Below are 13032 nucleotides of genomic sequence, written 5' to 3' on the forward strand. Positions count from 1 at the left end.
CTTCTCAGACTATAAAGGAGACTGCAAGATAGATGTACTTTCAGGTTTGCAAGATTCTGTTAATGTAGAATTAGCTCTTCTGGTCGTGTTCTCTATCTGTTCTACCTGGGAAGGTAATACTAGAGCTGTATTCCTTGGAGGAGGGCTTCCATTCAAGTTCCTTTCCATTCAAGTTCTAACAATAAATCCAAACACATCCCAGGAGACAACTCAGGAGTTTGAGTTTTATTTGTTCTCTTCATCTTCATGGGGATGCAGTTAGATGAATGTAATATTCACATTTGAATTTACTGCTTTGGTCATCATTGGCATCCTTCAGTCTCAAAAGACTATGGTATCGTGCTCTGGAAAGAGGTCCTAAAACAGCATCTGGTGTGAGTAAAAAGGCCAATCCGAGAGTGGCAATCTCTTCCACATTGAGGGCAGATACATTCTGTCCCCTGCCCAGCCCCCATATTTCACTGGTTCCGGGACTGCCTCTTTGCCTCAGCCTGCCGAACAAGTGTCTCTTCAAATTGGAGAAGGCCATGCTGCGCCTTTAGCCTACAAGCTGAACGATCGGAGGTCAAGGTTTCCCAGTTGTTAATGTCCATTCCCAGGGCCTTTAGGACTCTCTTGCAGATATCCTTATGTGGTCTCCCTCTGAGGCGCTTTCCCTGCACTGATTCTCCATACAGGAGATCTTTCGGAATCCTGCTTTGGTAGAACCTTAAGATTATCAATCAATTCTCAAGTTCTAAGAATCTAAATACGCACAACAAACCGGGGCTGTTGGATGATGATGAAGAAGGAGAAGGAGAAGGAGAAGGAGAAGGAGAAGGAGAAGGAGAAGGAGAAGGAGAAGGAGAAGAAGAAGAAGAAGAAGAAGAAGAAGAAGAAGAAGAAGAAGAAGAAGAAGAAGAAGAAGAAGAAGAAGAAGAAGAAGAAGAAGAAGAAGAAGAAGAAGAAGAAGAAGAAGAAGAAGAAGAAGAAGAAGAAGAAACATAGTTGAGTAATGAAACCTTTGCAAGCGAACAGTTCAGGAAGCACCAAAGACTCTACAGTTTTACCCTGAGCTATATATATTTTCTTATACTGAGCTATCTTTATCGCAATAAATCTTTAAGGATCTCAAGAGGTTTGAAGTCTAATTATGATATAGTATTTTACTGGAGTATTCTAAATCTATTCAATATCTATATTCCCATTTTTCTTTCACTCCTTTATCAAGTTAATGTCACTTAGCTAAACAAACATAACTGGCTGATAATACTGTATATAAAGCAAACTTAGAAATCCAAGAACCCTTTTCTGTCTGTCACTGTAATTTAATTATCTAGCAGTGATTCTCATTTAACCAAAATGATCTAACCCAGCCTTTACCCCACAATTACTCTTCAGATGTGAAATTAGAAATTTCAGCTCCTAATATCCTTAATCAATAGGAACACAGTCATAATGCATCTGAAGAATGCCAGGGTTTCAAACCCCTCTTAAGTTTTACTGTGTCTTTTTGCATCTTCCCTCTTAAGCTACGGTAGTTGATGCTAACAGACCTTAAATCAGATACCAGACTAATAAGAATAAATCACAATGGGACGGATTGGCACAATATGCCAATTCATGAACAATGGTTTAAAAGTCCAATTAGCTGTCCTAACATAGCAAATATATAATTTTTTATTTAAATTTTTTTTATAATAAATATAAATAAATACGGATAAATAAGGAATGCTGAGTGTCAAAGAATTGAGGCCTTTGAACATTTTCAGATCCTGAAAATGAAACTCAAATACTTTGGCCACCTAATGAGAAGGAAGGACTCACTGGAGAAGAGCCTACTACTGGGAAAGGTTGAGGACAAAAGAAGAAGGGGATGACAGAGAATGAGGTGGCTGGATGGAGTCACTGAAGCAGTAGGCCTGAGCTTAAATGGTCTTGGGGGGATGGTAGAGGACAGGAAGGCCTGGAGAAAAGTTTTCCATGGGGTCTCGATGGGTTGGACACGACTTCGCAACTAACAACAACAGCATAGCAAAAAGGTCAAAATCAAAGTTTTATTAGTTACTACAACATATCAATACAAAGGTAGTCCTTGACATACGACCATTATTTAGCCAGGCAATTACAGTTATAAATCACGACAGCAGGACATTGTGCGAGCAACCCATTTTTTTATTCTTGTTACATCATCGTGAGACACTGTAAATGGCCATAAATGTGGGCTGTTTGCCGAGCACCCAAAATGCACTCAATGTAACTGGGGTTAGGGGGAATTGGAACTTCAGAACCATAAGTAGTTTTTGGAGGGCCCATTGTAACTTTGAACAGTGGCTAAGAGACCAGTCATAAATTGAGGATTACATATAACCTCCACCTAACAGAGTTTTTATCCAAATCCTGAAGAAAAAGCAAGATTTTAAGGCAAGATTCCAAAAATGTTTAGCCTATTCCTAAATAGAAAAATTATTCACACTTATTTTGGGATCAACTGATGTCAACAGCACCGAAACTAGGAAACTGTCATAGTCTAAATAAATAATTTCACGGAATGATTAAAGTGGGAAACAGTCCAAGAGTTGGGTCCCAGAATAACTATCTTTGGAACCAGTTCTGAAGTCGTCCCAAGGACTGAAATATGGAATGTTGTTAATGCTAGTAATTCAGTAATTCTTCATTCATGCACTGAAAAGGATATATGCTCTCCATGCTGCTGTGCAACAATTGTCACTTTGGCACCAGACGAATGAGAGTCTTTAATCTGTTCCCTTGTCTGTCGGGCTGAAATCTGAGCACAGCATAAACTGTGGTGCTCACAAATTGCCTGTAATTAAAGATGATCAATGAAGGCTTCACTTCCACCCCATTTACTGCTAAACTCAACACAGTTCAATGAAATTCAGTGGTGAAAAAAGTAAGGTTCTACATTTAGGCAAGAAAAACAAAATGCACAGGTACTGTATAGGTCCGAGATGGCGAACCTATGGCACGGGTGCCACAGGTGGCACGCGGAGCCATATCTGTGGGCACGTGAGCGTTGCCCTAGCTCAGCTCTAGCACACATGTGCGCACTGGCCAGTTAATTTTTGGGCCTTCCAGGCCCACTGGAAGTCAGGAAATGGGCCATTTCCGGCTTCCAGAGAGCCTCTGGGGGGGGGTGGGGAAGGCTGTTTTCACCCTCCCAGGCTCCAAGAAAGCCTCTGGAGTCTGGGGAGGGCAAATAATGGGCCTACTGGGCCAATTGGGCCCACCGTTAAGGGGGTTGCATGCGCATGCGTGGGGGTGCAGGGTGTCATTGAATTATGGGTGTGGGCATGCACGCACGCAACGCCCCCACGCTCCCCACGCTTTTGGCACGCGATGGCAAAAAGGTTAGCCATCACTGGTATAGGTAGTACCTTGCTCAATAGTAGTAACTGTGAGAGGGATCTTGGAGTCCTAGTGGACAACCATTTAAATATGAGCCTGCAGTGTGCTGCAGCTGCCAAAGAAGCCAACACAGTTCTAGGCTGCATAAACAGAGGGATAGAATCAAGATCACATGAAGTCTTCTAGTCCAACCAACTGCTGAGGCAGGAAACCCTATACCATTTCAGGGACATCATTGACTAATCTTTCCTTAAAAACCTCCATTGTTGGAGCACCCACAACTTCTGGAGGCAAGTCATTCTATTGGTTAATTGTTGTCACTGATAGGAAATTTCACCTTAGTTCTAGGTTGCTTCTCTCCTTGATTAGTTTCCATCCACTGGACAAGAGTTGGACAAGATCTTTTCTGGAATCATGGAAATCTACTGCTGCCATCAACACAGATATAGGCATAGGCAGGGAGCAAGATTGTTAGGAAATGAGTATTATCTACCTTGTTGGGTTGGCAATATATAAACCATCTATATAGCTTTAAGACTGCTATATTGCATCATACTGTGTTCTGATTGGTTAGCTCTGTAGCCAATCTCCTTAACAGGGAGCTTGAAACATGGTTTGTTTTCTCTTTGCTGTTCTTGCTCTCTGATATCTCTGTATCCTACTGTTTGCAAATCCAGAAGAACTGTTTATTGTGAATGACTACGACGACTGGTAAGAAGACTTTGTTATGGGATTATCCCTGGACTGTTGTTTTGCTATCTCCTGCTTTATATGTGTCTGACCTGGACTGTTTATTGGACTGTGCCTTACTATTTCCTGAAAGTAAACACAACTCAGTGTATGTGTATGTTGACTGTGTTTATTCGTACCTACTCTCAATCGCTTTCATGTGTACACCCTTGCTATTCAAGGGTTACTCTGCGAATTCCTTAACAAAGATGGTCAAGCAAATGAAACATCTGTTATGACATTACAATGCATCTTATGAAGTTGTGTGTGACATTGCAACACAAGTATGAATGGACTGAGCACACAGGATATCACAAAAACTCAGTGCCCTCTAGATGTCTTGAGCTTCATCCTCCATAATCCCTATCCTGCATGATCAAAATTGTGGTAGCAGAGAATTATGGTCATAGAAACAGATCAAGACGGTACCAATTTGAGAAAGACAGCTATAAATAAATGATTTGAGCTTGAATCCTTTAACATATGCCACTATCTTGACAAAAAACCAAAATATCGAGTTATTGCCATTTTCCAGGATGCTCCTGTACCCGTGGCCCTGGACTAGTCTTTTCAAAATTAAATGGTTTAGTGATCTAATTCAGTGATCCAGTAAGTCATTGTATAAAAACAGCTTGAATAAATGAATAAATAAATTGCAAAGCCGTAAACAGTGGGCATATAAACTTCAGCAGTTGGATGGATTCACAAACACAGTAAATCTAAAATGAACAAAGCTCAATATAACTCAGCTTGTTGTGTGATCCAAGCCACTTATGTTCCCGTTTATTACTTGGACTATGATGATTTTGGCTGAACCAGGTTCTACATTCTGTGCCAAGTGCCTAAGGTAACATCAAACCAATGAACACCGGTTCTATGGTTTATTCATACATTTTTTCTTACTGCCGGCTTTGTTGGTAGGAGTGACACGGTAAAAATTAGGTTACAAGCATTTTTGGACAGAATGTTCTTCTTGAGGTTGACTGAATGCAGCAGTCTTCCCTAAACTGGTGCCATGGGGGCTCTGGATCCCAAGTGCTTATACTTAACCCTTTTTGATGGTGACAGTTTGGATGAGGCTAAGCTTGGATAAAGAAAAGTTAAATTGTTAGCATATTGCTGGAAAGGTGCAGTTTATAAAGATACAAATGCCTACAGATCAAATATAGAAAAGAAGCGATATGACAGTAACCACTAGCGCCAAAGCTCAAGTCAGAGATGAATTGGAGATTTTAAAGAAGAGATTGGACAGCCATTTGTCCGGAATGGTATAGGGCAGCAGTGTCAAACTGAAGGCCCGCAGGTCGGATTCAGCCCACAGGGTGATTAGATCTGACCGGCAGGGCTGCCCTGGAAACAGTGAAGAAGTGGCCCGCAGTGCCTCTCCCAGCCAAAAACACAGGCTCTCCTGAGCTCCGTTTTCACTAGCAGAGTGTCAGACTTCAATGCTATCTCAAAATAAATGAATTTCCAAACTGCCAATCTTTAAGGAAATCTTCTCTTTATTTGAGCACAGCAACCGGATCATGACTCGATGCGGACAAGACTGACCTTTTGCCCCCCAATCCCTCCCTTTCCGATCCCCAATTATCTGCTTCTCATTGGCTATCTTCCAAGTCACTCTACTGACTTCTTGTCTCGTCATTTCACAGGAATGTCCCCCCTCCCTTCATTTCCACGACGACCCAGCTTCAAAGGGATTTAGCAGGCAAAAGTTCAGGGCTTATCTCTCTCCTCTCTATGCCAGCGGTGAGACACTGACACAGAGGTTTACAGGAGGCCATCCCAGCCAAAAACAGAGATTGGGAGACCGTTTTCACTGGCAGAGCGCTCGGGGCACCACAGGCTTCCCCGACAAGAGTGACGTCAAGCTGGCCATGCTCACCCTGGCCACACCCACCCTGCCCCCCACCCCCGAGGTCAAACATAATGCAGCCCTCAATGAAATCAAGTTTGACACTCTTGATATAAGGCCGTGATGGCGAACCTATGGCACGCGTGCCACAGGCGGCACGTGGAGCCATATCGGTGGGCACGTGAGCTCAGCTCCGGTGCACATGCATGCACCAGCCAACTGATTTTTGGACCTTCTGGGCCCACTGCAAGTCAGGAAACAGGCTATTTTCGGCCTCGGGGGGGGAGGCCGTTTTCACCCTCCCCAGGCTCCTAGAAAGCCTCGGGAGCCTGGGGAGGGTGAAAAATGGGCCTACCAGGCCCACCGTGCCATCACATGCCAAAAGTGGGGAGAGCGTGAGGGGGTCACATGCATATGCGTGAGGGGGCGGGTTGCATAGAATTATGGGTGTGAGCACACACATGCGCACAACACCCCCATGCTCCCCTCACTTTTGGCACGCGATGGCAAAAAGGTTAGCCATCTCTGGTATAAGGTTTCCTGCTTTGTAGGGGGTTGGATTAGAAGATCTCCAAGGTCCCTTCCAGCTGTCTTATTTTGCAATCTGTACATCTGGAAGGATGCTCTTGACTGAACGACTGTCCCCGTTTCAAGATAGGACAGGTCTTTCTGACTGTGTAACTTTACCCAGGATTCATAAGAAACTTTTTTTCCCCATCAAATTTCTTTGTGCTATCCAATCAATTGATGTCAGCAACTCTCCCCCATGTCCAGTGAAGATCTTTCCATCGAGACTGAGTCTGTACAGGAAAAATATGAACTCCCCATTAAGCTATCCAGCATGGTATCAGGATTTCTGGGCTTCATAATTCAATAAATTTGGGAGGAGGCAGAATGAGCAAGCTTCACTCAGCTTCCCAGCTTATGATCTTTTATAAAGGGAATCCTTGACACAAATGTATTTAAGGAGACGCTACTGTCCATCACAGAGATAGATGCTAAACAGCCCCGAGGTCATCTCGTCATACTTTATTTATGCATTTGTTTATTTGAAGCAGCAGCATGCATACTAATAACTTGAACTGTAGAGTTGCTCGTATCATTCCGAAAATAGGACTCCAAGACTTGAAACGGATTTGGCAAAATGCTGCTCTTAACAGTAAGAATACTTTTGAATAACGGAACTTTTAAAGAATCCCTGCTACCTTTTATACCTAATCCACATTTTACTTACAAATAGTCCTCACTCAACAGCCCTAACTGGGGCCGGCAATTCTGTCACTAAGTGAAGTGTTTGTTAAGCAAAACATCACATGACTGCCCTCCTTAGCGAGAGCAGTTCCAGCAGCCTCAGTTATGATCATTAAGTGAATTACCTGCAGTCATTAAGTGAAATATCACATGACTGTTACTTGTGACCTCCTGCTGGCTTCCCCATTGACTTTGCATTTTGGAAGCCAGTGGAAAGGTCATAAATGACGATCATGTGACTGCGGGATGCTGTGACAGTCATCAATGTGCGACAGTTGTCAAGCATCCAAACTTCAATTATGTGACCACAGGGGCTTAAGTGCCATACTAGTCGTAAGCCTCTCTTTTTCAGCACTGTTGTCACTTTGAACAGTCACTAAGCAAATGTTTGTTAAGTGAGAACTATCTTGTATTTGTTTCATACACAATTCTTCTGCCCACCCACTCCCTCTTGTGGTCTCACTGTGAGCCAAAGCCATACCAAAGCATAGAACTAATAGCAGGCATGCTTACAAAGTTTATTTTAATCAAGCCAATCCCTGCAAACTCAAGGTTATCTACGGTATAAAAATATAGTCTTCACGTTTTGTAGCAAAATTCACACTAATTGAAGCACTCAATAGAAATCTCCTCTTCCTACAGGATCAATCCCCACCCATTTCATTCCGTAGAATACATCCATATAAACCCACAAGCACATACAACAAGGTAAGCCTCATTAAAGCAAACATCTCACTTTCTGCACTACATTTTATCACTATTACTGTTAAGGTCCGTGTGAGATAAGAACCATCTGGTGAATCTTTGGGCATTAGCATATACAACTTCTGGTAAAATAACTGCTGATTGCAATGGTAAAACATTCTCAGTGAAATGTTCACCTCTTTGGGCCAATAGTCTCGGTCTGTCTAGATTTACATTCTTGAAAATTTAAAACCAGCAAGGGACAGGGAAGGATTCCCCAAGCGGTGTTTGTTCTGATTTATTGAGGATTCCAACATCCAATTTCTCCAAAATCCCTGATTTTCCTTGAGGCTGCTACCACAGCGCTTGCCCTGTCCCCGCTCAGCTCTGGCACCACGGAGCCCTTCACGAGTTCTGATGCACCTTCTCCATTTAATCAAAACAGACCCAATCTGATCGAAAACGTTCCTTGCAAAGCCACGACCAAAGCAAAAAAAAGCATTGGTAGGCACTGTCGCTCAAACGCACAGCTGTGGCATGATTTCACAAACCCAAGTCATTTTAAACAAGGTTCTTAAAAGAGCGTGCAAACCGGACTTTTCCCCCCAAGCCATAAACAATTCCTAGCCACAATGAAAGGACTGAATATTATCTATTTCAGCAGCGTTTACCTTTCCGTGGAAAAGCACCACTGGCGTGGGAGCTGTCATTTTAGTTACATAACTTTTTCTTTTTTAGCTTCCCAGTTCCGTTTACGCAAGAAGCGACCAAATACTTGCCCATTTCTCTGAGAGACTTTCACCGTCCGTCCGTTACTCCTACCTCTTCTCCTTTTTAGAGCCCCCTGGAGGGTTTTTTTTTTTTCCCTTCTCTCTTCTTCCTCCTCCTCCTCTTTCAAAGCCTTGCTTTCTGTGGAATTTCTTTAAGGAGCAGCTGGCATCTCTGGGTTAATCGGTGAGCCGGTGGCTTAGAATCCTGTTAAGTCTATTAATTAGTTTAATCGCTGGCTGGCACCCGAGGGCGGGGAGAGAGAGAGGGAGGGAGGGAGGAAGAGAAGGAGGAAGAGAAAGAGAGAGAAAGAGAAAGAAGGAGAAGGAGGGGGCACTTAAATACTCAAGGAGCAGAATTCAGCAGCCGGTGCTGCTGCTGCTGGCTTGGCTTCTGCTGGGGGGGGGGGGGGGTTGGGGGAAGCTCTTTTCCCCCTCAAACGGGTTTGTTTATCCATGGGGAGGAGTGGGGCGAAGTAAAGGTTTCTGGAGCTGCTTCATTGAGTTTCCAGAAGGCGGAGGGCGTGTTTTCCCCTCCTCCTTGATGCTTCTGGCAAAAGGAAAACAAATAGATCGCGAGGCATTTTCTGACGCCGCTCTGTCAGTTGCAATGCGCTCAAGCTGTCAAAGCGGCACACACACGCACACACACACCCTCCTCCTCCTCCTCCTCCGCCACCACGGAGAGATTGGCAGCCTCAGCGGGCACAAGCTCGGGAGGGCTTCACCGGACAGGTGAAATCTCACCTATTTCTGGGTTGTTGAAGCAGCAGCAGCAGCAGCAGCAGCGAGAAGAGCTGGCCCTTCAAAACAAACCCCGCCAGAGAAGGGACTAAGCAAATCCTCAGCTGCTTTGCTGTCAAGCCGAGAAACATTTTAAGGGGGGGGGCGCGGAGAAGGAAAAAGAATATATATATATATGTCAGCGCCAAAGATCAGTGCGCCCCTACGGCTATCCCGCGATCTCCTGGCATGGCTGGGATCCTTAACCTCCAGAAGGCACCGGCGAGGCTGGGGCAGGAAAAAGGGGCTGGAGGAGGCGACCCTGGAATGGCGATGGTCAGAGGAGACCTCCCCACCCCACCCTCACCCCTACCCCAGCTGGCTGAATGACGGGGGTCTGATCTGACCGCACCGCTCAAGCATTTCCTTTCCACCTTCCCTGCGCGCAGTTCCTTCCTCCCTCCCTTTCGTTTGCTTCGGCTAACTTCAGCCGGCAGGATCCGTCCCCGTCCCCCCCCCCCCCCCGGGAGGGGCACAGCCTTTTTTTTTTTTTAACCGCTTCTTTCTCTCCTCCCGCCCACCCACCCACCCACCACGGGCTGCAAAGTGATTAAGAAGCGCGACCCGAGGCAGCTTTAAGCTGCTTATAGCGCTCCTCCGCAGGGCTTCCCGCCTTGACGCAAGAAGCGGCAATGCTTTTGTTGCCTTGAGGTTTACTAACTACACGGTCCTGTGGTGGGGCGGGCAAAGGCGGCTCTCTCTCCCCTGCCACTTTGTTTTTCAGGGCTGTGAGGGATCTGGGCAACGAATGGCCGGGACCAGGTCCTCCTGGCCATAGAAGACCTGAGCGTCGCAAGCTCTCTCCTCACGTTCCTCACTCCTAATGGATGGATTTTTGTCTGGAGGGAACCAAATTCCCCCAAATGGAGAGGACTGGGGAAGGGATAAAACTTCTGATTTTAATTGTTTTTCTCCCGCCTTTATTATTATTATTATTATTATTATTATTATTATTATTATTATTATTATTATTATTATTATTATTATTATTATTATTATTGCTGCTGCTGCTGCTGCTGCTACTACTACTACTACATAACTGAAGGCTCTAGAGCAGGGGTCTCCAAACTTGGCAGCTTTAAGACTTGTGGACTTCAACTCCCAGAATTCCCTAGCCAGCCATCCACAGGTCTTAAAGTTGCTAAGGTTGAGAAACGCTGCTCTAGGTAGTGCAATCATTAGTCCTAAGAGAGTTGCCCATTGGGGGTGGAATTCTGGGAGTTGAAGTCCACAAGTCTTAAAGTTGCCAAGTTTGGAGACCCCTGCTCTAGATAGAGAGATACAGATACAGATAAACAAAGTCGGGAGGGACCTTGTAGGTCATCCGGTCCAACCCGCCGCCCAAGCAGGAGACCCTATTGCACCATTTCTAACAGTCCAGTCTCTTCTTTAAAGTTTCCAGGGATTAAGCTCCCATAACTTCCAAAGGCAAGCTGTTCCATTGGTCGACTGTTCTCTCAGAAAATTTTCCTTCCTCCTTCTGTTTACTCCAGAACAACAACCCTGTGATGTGGGTTGGGCTGAGAGAGGGTCACTGGCCACCCACCTGGCTTTCAAATCTAAGGGGGCAATTAGAACTCACGATCTCCTGGTGATCGGGCCAAAGTCACCCAAGCAGCTTTCATGCCTAAGGTGGAACTATAACTCACCGTCTTCAGGTTTCTAGGCTGATGCCTTAACCCAGGGGTTCCCAACGCCCCCGTCGGTGGACCGGAATCGTGTCGGCAACTATGCCACGCAAACAAGAGAAGCCCCATCCGTGGGATACAGGCAGCATGCAAAACCGTGCCCCCTCCAGTCCGTGGAAAAACCTTTCTCCACACAACCGGTTCCTGGTACCCAAAAGATTGGGGGCCGCTGCCTTAACCATTAAACCAAACTGGCTTTGGGCCTCTTGCAATCATTTAAAAGCCGTGCTGTGTTTTTTAAAAAGCACTACTCTGTTTTAAACTTCCTGTGATTGAGCTACGTGAGCAAGCCTATAGGCCAGTGATGGCTAACCTTTTCGGCATCCAGTGCCAAAAGCGTGCATGCGCACCCATAATGCAATGTGCGCACGACACACCCCGCACACCCCACATGCATGCATGACCCCCACATGTGCTCCACCCCATGCATGCACACGCAACCCCGCACATGCACATGTAAACCCCCGTGTTCACCCCGCCCCCACGCATGCATGCGCATCTCACGTGCGTGGGGGCCCCCCCACATGCGCGGCAGAGACCCGAAAACCAGTTGGCTGGCAGGAGGCGCACACGCATGAGCAGCAGAGTCGAGCTAGGGCGACGGCTCAAGTGCCCACAGAGAGGGCCTTCCGTGCCACCTGTGGCACACGTGCCATAGGTTCGCCATCACGGCTATAGGTTGGATTCACATTTGGGATTAATCTATGGTTTGTTTAATCATGATTTACTCAATCTGTCCAAATGGCTTGGATCTGTCCAAAATGCCAGGTGGTAAAAGCATGGTTTATAATTATTGCATTCCTATACCACCCTAAGCAATGCATAAACATACATACATACATACATACATACATACATACATAGATACATACACAAGGCACATGATCACACTGTTTACTTATTTATCACATTTTTGAACTGCCCATTTTCCTCACAGAGGGACTTTGAGCGATGTCAATAAAATATTAAAATATATTTAAAAAACATTTAAACATCTAAAAAGGCAAAGGATGATTAAAACTCTGTTAAAAAAATAATGTAAAGGCAATGAGAGGGCTTTCAGGATACTAACTGTGCACTGAGCAAGCCCATTTATGACCTTGTGAAAATAGCCAAGAGCACAAAATCCCTATGTGTAATTAGAATGCAGCCAGAAACTAAACACTGCCTTCAACATATCCTTAAACTACACAGTGCGTTTAATTCTGGACATTGCACTTCAAGGAAGATGTCAGTCAATGGAGGATAAAAATGGCCAAGGCTACGAAAACAAGATCTGTGAAGAAAAACAGACGTGTTTGTCTCAAGAAGACCAGGGATAGGGGAGCATCTCAGGTAAAATTGATTTAAGACTCTAAAATGCAAATTTACCAAACATTTGGATGATAGTTGCAGCAGGAGTGAGTTGCTGTTTGGTGTGCCTTTCAGATTGGTTGATGTAACTGAGACTTTTTTTAAAAAAAAAAAAAACCCTCCTGTCTTTTAAGATAGCTGGTTTAGGGAATTGTTTGTAGACGGATAGCTTTTAAGACTGTTTTATTTGTTCTTTTGTAAACTATTCTGAGACCCTCCAGAAAAATATCACAGCATCAGCACTGGCCCAGAACTTTCCAACATGTAGGATTTCTAGTCTAGAAACTGATCATCTGGTGAAAAGAAAGATAAATTGCAGGTTTGTTTAAAACCAACCAATTTTAGATGTATAGGGCCACTATCCGCAACTGAACTAAATCATATCCAAGGTGACAACTAGCAGCATCTGAGTCCATTCCCTTTTGGCAAAGATTTCTGTCACACCTGTCTCAGCTTGAACTTCTAAGTAAGAACGATCCTTAACTCCATTTATTGAGAAAGGTATAGTTTACTAGAAGTCAAGTGAATTACAATAATGCATAGCCAAAACTGAGAATCGCGTGCCAAAATACCC

At 44.7% G+C, this 13032-nt stretch overlaps 1 protein-coding gene across 4 annotated transcripts in view; it reads right to left on the reverse strand.

The window, feature by feature from the left end:
- The window catches only part of PDZD2 (PDZ domain containing 2), a 324153-nt gene that overhangs the window by 200029 nt on the left and 111092 nt on the right, over positions 1 to 13032 (reverse strand). For 2 of the 4 annotated variants that reach the window (XM_087885630.1, XM_034442439.3), the window contains exon 1: positions 8690 to 9172. The exons of the other annotated variants lie outside the window; for them this stretch is intronic. The gene's annotated coding sequence lies outside the window, so the exon portion shown is untranslated. Of the gene's footprint in view, positions 1 to 8689; positions 9173 to 13032 lie in introns of those variants that run through there. 4 annotated transcript variants of the gene reach the window in all.

The sequence above is a fragment of the Pantherophis guttatus genome, chromosome 2 (genome assembly GCF_059756535.1).
Source record: "Pantherophis guttatus breed Tessera chromosome 2, ASM5975653v1, whole genome shotgun sequence".
Lineage (NCBI taxonomy): Eukaryota > Metazoa > Chordata > Lepidosauria > Squamata > Colubridae > Pantherophis > Pantherophis guttatus.